Genomic DNA, 6,381 nt, shown 5'->3' with positions numbered 1-6,381 from the left:
CTCTCACTTTGCTATATTTTTCTGTGCGGTTGCTATATTTGGCCGACTAAACCCAAAATAGTTGAAGATTTTAAAAAAAGTTCAAATAAATAGCAAAAAACCAGACGAGTCTCTCACTTTGCTATATTTTTCAGTGCGGTTGCTATATTTGGCCGACTAAACCCAAATTAGTTGAAGATTTTACAAAAAGATCAAATAAATAGCAAAAAACCAGACGAGTCTCTCACTTTGCTATATTTTTCTGTGCAGTTGCTATATTTGGCCGACTAAACCCAAAATAGTTGAAGATTTTAAAAAAAGTTCAAATAAATAGCAAAAAACCAGACGAGTCTCTCACTTTGCTATATTTTTCTGTGCGGTTGCTATATTTGGCCGACTAAACCCAAAATAGTTGAAGATTTTACAAAAAGTTCAAATAAATAGCAAAAAACCAGACGAGTCACTCACTTTGCTATATTTTTCTGTGCGGTTGCTTTATTGGCCGACTAAACCCAAAATAGTTGAAGATTTTAAAAAAAGTTCAAATAAATAGCAAAAAACCAGACGAGTCTCTCACTTTGCTATATTTTTCAGTGCGGTTGCTATATTTGGCCGACTAAACCCAAATTAGTTGAAGATTTTACAAAAAGATCAAATAAATAGCAAAAAACCAGACGAGTCTCTCACTTTGCTATATTTTTCTGTGCAGTTGCTATATTTGGCCGACTAAACCCAAAATAGTTGAAGATTTTAAAAAAAGTTCAAATAAATAGCAAAAAACCAGACGAGTCTCTCACTTTGCTATATTTTTCTGTGCGGTTGCTATATTTGGCCGACTAAACCCAAAATAGTTAAAGATTTTACAAAAAGTTCAAATAAATAGCAAAAAACCAGACGAGTCACTCACTTTGCTATATTTTTCTGTGCGGTTGCTTTATTTGGCCGACTAAACCCAAAATAGTTGAAGATTTTAAAAAAAGTTCAAATAAATAGCAAAAAACCAGACGAGTCTCTCACTTTGCTATATTTTTCAGTGCGGTTGCTATATTTGGCCGACTAAACCCAAATTAGTTGAAGATTTTACAAAAAGATCAAATAAATAGCAAAAAACCAGACGAGTCTCTCACTTTGCTATATTTTTCTGTGCAGTTGCTATATTTGGCCGACTAAACCCAAAATAGTTGAAGATTTTAAAAAAAGTTCAAATAAATAGCAAAAAACCAGACGAGTCTCTCACTTTGCTATATTTTTCAGTGCGGTTGCTATATTTGGCCGACTAAACCCAAAATAGTTGAAGATTTTAAAAAAAGTTCAAATAAATAGCAAAAAACCAGACGAGTCTCTCACTTTGCTATATTTTTCTGTGCGGTTGCTATATTTGGCCGACTAAACCCAAATTAGTTGAAGATTTTAAAAAAAGTTCAAATAAATAGCAAAAAACCAGACGAGTCTCTCACTTTGCTATATTTTTCTGAGCGGTTTCTATATTTGGCCGACTAAACCCAAAATAGTTGAAGATTTTAAAAAAGTTCAAATAAATAGCAAAAAACCAGACGAGTCTCTCACTTTGCTATATTTTTCTGTGCGGTTGCTATATTTGGCCGACTAAACCCAAATTAGTTGAAGATTTTAAAAAAAGTTCAAATAAATAGCAAAAAACCAGACGAGTCTCTCACTTTGCTATATTTTTCTGTGCGGTTGCTATATTTGGCCGACTAAACCCAAATTAGTTGAAGATTTTACAAAAAGTTCAAATAAATAGCAAAAAACCAGACGAGTCTCTCACTTTGCTATATTTTTCAGTGCGGTTGCTATATTTGGCCGACTAAACCCAAAATAGTTGAAGATTTTACAAAAAGATCAAATAAATAGCAAAAAACCAGACAAGGCTCTCACTTTGCTATATTTTTCTGTGCGGTTGCTATATTTGGCCGACTAAACCCAAAATAGTTGAAGATTTTAAAAAAAAGTTCAAATAAATAGCAAAAAACCAGACGAGTCTCTCACTTTGCTATATTTTTCTGTGCGGTTGCTATATTTGGCCGACTAAACCCAAATTAGTTGAAGATTTTACAAAAAGTTCAAATAAATAGCAAAAAACCAGACGAGTCTCTCACTTTGCTATATATTTCTGTGCGGTTGCTATATTTGGCCGACTAAACCCAAAATAGTTGAAGATTTTACAAAAAGTTCAAATAAATAGCAAAAAACCAGACGAGTCTCTCACTTTGCTATATTTTTCAGTGCGGTTGCTATATTTGGCCGACTAAACCCAAATTAGTTGAAGATTTTACAAAAAGATCAAATAAATAGCAAAAAACCAGACGAGTCTCTCACTTTGCTATATTTTTCTTTGCAGTTGCTATATTTGGCCGACTAAACCCAAAATAGTTGAAGATTTTAAAAAAAGTTCAAATAAATAGCAAAAAACCAGACGAGTCTCTCACTTTGCTATATTTTTCTGTGCGGTTGCTATATTTGGCCGACTAAACCCAAAATAGTTGAAGATTTTACAAAAAGTTCAAATAAATAGCAAAAAACCAGACGAGTCACTCACTTTGCTATATTTTTCTGTGCGGTTGCTATATTTGGCCGACTAAACCCAAAATAGTTGAAGATTTTAAAAAAAGTTCAAATAAATAGCAAAAAACCAGACGAGTCTCTCACTTTGCTATATTTTTCTGTGCGGTTGCTATATTTGGCCGACTAAACCCAAAATAGTTGAAGATTTTAAAAAAAGTTCAAATAAATAGCAAAAAACCAGACGAGTCTCTCACTTTGCTATATTTTTCAGTGCGGTTGCTATATTTGGCCGACTAAACCCAAAATAGTTGAAGATTTTAAAAAAAGTTCAAATAAATAGCAAAAAACCAGACGAGTCTCTCACTTTGCTATATTTTTCTGAGCGGTTTCTATATTTGGCCGACTAAACCCAAAATAGTTGAAGATTTTAAAAAAAGTTCAAATAAATAGCAAAAAACCAGACGAGTCTCTCACTTTGCTATATTTTTCTGTGCGGTTGCTATATTTGGCCGACTAAACCCAAAATAGTTGAAGATTTTAAAAAAAGTTCAGATAAATAGCAAAAAACCAGACGAGTTTCTCACTTTGCTATATTTTTTTGTGCGGTTGCTATATTTGGCCGACTAAACCCAAAATAGTTGAAGATTTTAAAAAAAGTTCAAATAAATAGCAAAAAACCAGACGAGTCTCTCACTTTGCTATATTTTTCTGTGCGGTTGCTATATTTGGCCGACTAACCCCAAAATAGTTGAAGATTTTAAAAAAAGTTCAAATAAATAGCAAAAAACCAGACGAGTCTCTCACTTTGCTATATTTTTCTGTGCGGTTGCTATATTTGGCCGACTAAATCAAAAATAGTTGAAGATTTTAAAAAAAGTTCAGATAAATAGCAAAAAACCAGACGAGTCTCCCACTTTGCTATATTTTTCTGTGCGGTTGCTATATTTGGCCGACTAAACCCAAAATAGTTGAAGATTTTAAAAAAAGTTCAAATAAATAGCAAAAAACCAGACGAGTCTCTCACTTTGCTATATTTTTCTGTGCGGTTGCTATATTTGGCCGACTAACCCCAAAATAGTTGAAGATTTTAAAAAAAGTTCAAATAAATAGCAAAAAACCAGACGAGTCTCTCACTTTGCTATATTTTTCTGTGTGGTTGCTATATTTGGCCGACTAAACCCAAAATAGTTGAAGATTTTAAAAAAAGTTCAGATAAATAGCAAAAAACCAGACGAGGTTCTCACTTTGCTATATTTTTCTGTGGGGTTGCTATATTTGGCCGACTAAACCCAAAATAGTTGAAGATTTTAAAAAAAGTTCAAATAAATAGCAAAAAACCAGACGAGTCTCTCACTTTGCTATATTTTTCTGTGCGGTTGCTATATTTGGCCGACTAAACCCAAAATAGTTGAAGATTTTAAAAAAAGTTCAGATAAATAGCAAAAAACCAGACGAGTTTCTCACTTTGCTATATTTGGCCGACTAAACCCAAAATAGTTGAAGATTTTAAAAAAAGTTCAAATAAATAGCAAAAAACCAGACGAGTCTCTCACTTTGCTATATTTTTCTGTGCGGTTGCTATATTTGGCCGACTAACCCCAAAATAGTTGAAGATTTTAAAAAAAGTTCAGATAAATAGCAAAAAACCAGACGAGTCTCTCACTTTGCTATATTTTTCTGTGCGGTTGCTATATTTGGCCGACTAAACCCAAAATAGTTGAAGATTTTAAAAAAAGTTCAAATAAATAGCAAAAAACCAGACGAGTCTCTCACTTTGCTATATTTTTCTGTGCGGTTGCTATATTTGGCCGACTAAACCCAAAATAGTTGAAGATTTTAAAAAAAGTTCAAATAAATAGCAAAAAACCAGACGAGTCTCTCACTTTGCTATATTTTTCTGTGCGGTTGCTATATTTGGCCGACTAACCTCAAAATAGTTGAAGATTTTAAAAAAAGTTCAAATAAATAGCAAAAAACCAGACGAGTCTCTCACTTTGCTATATTTTTCTGTGCGGTTGCTATATTTGGCCGACTAAACCCAAAATAGTTGAAGATTTTAAAAAAAGTTCAGATAAATAGCAAAAAACCAGACGAGTTTCTCACTTTGCTATATTTTTCAGTGCGGTTGCTATATTTGGCCGACTAAACCCAAAATAGTTGAAGATTTTAAAAAAAGTTCAAATAAATAGCAAAAAACCAGACGAGTCTCTCACTTTGCTATATTTTTCTGTGCGGTTGCTATATTTGGCCGACTAACCCCAAAATAGTTGAAGATTTTAAAAAAAGTTCAAATAAATAGCAAAAAACCAGACGAGTCTCTCACTTTGCTATATTTTTCTGTGCGGTTGCTATATTTGGCCGACTAACCCCAAAATAGTTGAAGATTTTAAAAAAAGTTCAAATAAATAGCAAAAAACCAGACGAGTCTCTCACTTTGCTATATTTTTCTGTGCGGTTGCTATATTTGGCCGACTAAACCCAAAATAGTTAAAGATTTTAAAAAAAGTTCAGATAAATAGCAAAAAACCAGACGAGTCTCCCACTTTGCTATATTTTTCTGTGCGGTTGCTATATTTGGCCGACTAAACCCAAAATAGTTGAAGATTTTAAAAAAAGTTCAAATAAATAGCAAAAAACCAGACGAGTCTCTCACTTTGCTATATTTTTCAGTGCGGTTGCTATATTTGGCCGACTAAACCCAAATTAGTTGAAGATTTTACAAAAAGTTCAAATAAATAGCAAAAAACCAGACGAGTCTCTCACTTTGCTATATATTTCTGTGCGGTTGCTATATTTGGCCGACTAAACCCAAATTAGTTGAAGATTTTAAAAAAAGTTCAAATAAATAGCAAAAAACCAGACGAGTCTCTCACTTTGCTATATTTTTCAGTGCGGTTGCTATATTTGGCCGACTAAACCCAAATTAGTTGAAGATTTTACAAAAAGATCAAATAAATAGCAAAAAACCAGACGAGTCTCTCACTTTGCTATATTTTTCTGTGCGGTTGCTATATTTGGCCGACTAAACCCAAAATAGTTGAAGATTTTACAAAAAGATCAAATAAATAGCAAAAAACCAGACGAGTCTCTCACTTTGCTATATTTTTCAGTGCGGTTGCTATATTTAGCCGACTAAACCCAAAATAGTTGAAGATTTTAAAAAAAGTTCAAATAAATAGCAAAAAACCAGACCTGATAGCTGCATAGAACTGAGCAAATATTACACGAGAAAGAGACGAAGTTTTCTTTGGAGCGGGCCATTTTCAAGTTTATCAACTACAGCTGCATAGAACTGAGCAAATATTACACGAGAAAGAGACGAAGTTTTCTTTTGAGCGGGCCATTTTCAAATTTATCAACTACAGCTGCATATAGAACTGAGCAAATATTACACGAGAAAGAGACGAAGTTTTCTTTTGAGCGGGCCATTTTCAAATTTATCAACTACAGCTGCATAGAACTGAGCAAATATTACACGAGAAAGAGACGAAGTTTTCTTTTGAGCGGGCCATTTTCAAATTTATCAACTACAGCTGCATAGAACTGAGCAAATATTACACGAGAAAGAGACGAAGTTTTCTTTTGAGCGGGCCATTTTCAAATTTATCAACTATAGCTGCATAGAACTGAGCAAATAATACACGAGAAAGAGACGAAGTTTTCTTTTGAGCGGGCCATTTTCAAATTTATCAACTATAGCTGCATAGAACTGAGCAAATATTACACGAGAAAGAGACGAAGTTTTCTTTTGAGCGGGCCATTTTCAAATTTATCAACTACAGCTGCATAGAACTGAGCAAATATTACACGAGAAAGAGACGAAGTTTTCTTTTGAGCGGGCCATTTTCAAATTTATCAACTATAGCTGCATAGAACTGA

This window comes from Neocloeon triangulifer, unplaced genomic scaffold, assembly GCF_031216515.1.
Source record: "Neocloeon triangulifer isolate White Clay Creek 2 clone unplaced genomic scaffold, ASM3121651v1 ptg000012l, whole genome shotgun sequence".
NCBI classification, from domain to species: Eukaryota; Metazoa; Arthropoda; class Insecta; order Ephemeroptera; family Baetidae; genus Neocloeon; species Neocloeon triangulifer.
This window is presented reverse-complemented; position numbering follows the sequence as displayed.